The sequence below is a fragment of the Eimeria acervulina genome, genomic scaffold (genome assembly GCF_000499425.1).
Source record: "Eimeria acervulina Houghton genomic scaffold, Eah_scaff765, whole genome shotgun sequence".
Classification (NCBI taxonomy): domain Eukaryota; phylum Apicomplexa; class Conoidasida; order Eucoccidiorida; family Eimeriidae; genus Eimeria; species Eimeria acervulina.
The window spans coordinates 8,963-10,309 of NW_013549610.1; positions in this window are offsets into that span (position 1 = coordinate 8,963).

The window sequence follows — 1,347 nt, forward strand, 5'->3', positions numbered from 1 at the left end:
TAGTGTATATATGTATATATATCACAAATGTAATATATATATATGTATGCTGTACCTATATATATATATATATATGTATGTATGTATATGTATATTGGGATCTGTAGAGAATTGCCTAAGACTTCGTGCGTGGAAGGAAGTGACGAATAGCATAATAAATGAATTAAACATAATGAATAAATTGAATATATTAAAAATAATAAATAAATTAAATATATTAAATATAATAAATACAATAAATACAATAAAAAAATAAAAACAAATAATAAAAATAAAATAAATAGTTCTCCGCTTCCTGCTGAGACCTGTCCGTACACCGGGAGCAAATTTTCGTGTATTTGTCGGTTCATTTGTTGTTTTTTTGTTGTTAATTTGTTTTTATTTGTTTTATTAATTTAAATTTAATAATTATTTTGAAAATGAGCGTAGATATTTTAGCAGAGACAGGAGAGACATCTTTGCTGCGCTGTTTCTTCTTTTCTGAAAATTGATGCTTTTGTATTATTTCTTTCATTAAATAAGAAGAAATAAGTTAAATAATTAATTTATTTTAATTATTTTATTTATTTTAAATGATTAAACCGCTATTTCTTTGCATTTTCTCTCCTTTTATCTCTCTTAACAGCTCCCTGGATGAACGGGTGTTGCTGCTTAAAGCCCTAAGGAAGGGTTGGGTCTGCTCTTAGTATTGAAGAAGGGGGAGGTAATCCGAAGAAAAGATGAATTGTTTATTATTTATAAATTAATTAATTCTTTTTGATTATTTTTTCATTATTTTGCTTCTTTGCCTCCTTTAAATAAACACAGCAGCTGCTGCTGGGGGTTTGCTGCTTTTCTTCTTCTTCTGAGGGATAAATAATGCAAAAGATTTGCCTAAATTGATATAAAATTAAAAATAAACAAAAAAATTAATATTTAGAAAATATCAAAACTCAAACTGCTGCTGTTGCTGCGGTGTACGTACAGCAGCTCAATAGACACCCAATATGGTGGAGGGGGCCCTGCAGCATTAATTTTAATTTTTTTTGTTTTTTTTCTGCATATATTATAATTTATTGTCTTCAACAGCAGCCCAGACAAACCATTAAAGAGAAGCAAAGGGGCTGAAGTAAAATGATATAAAAAACACCCTTATTGTCTTTAAATTTCTTTCTTATTTTACTGCTAACTAAGCGGCCTTCTGCTGTACATACACTGCGAATGCCAGGGCCTAGCTGGCTGTCCTCTCTGCAGCTGCTGCTGCAGCCCTTCGCTCCCTCTCTTATAAGAAAGCGCAAGGCAGAAACCCCAGCACCAAGCAGCAGCAGCAGCAGCAACAGCAGCAGCAGCAACAGCAGCAGCAGCAAC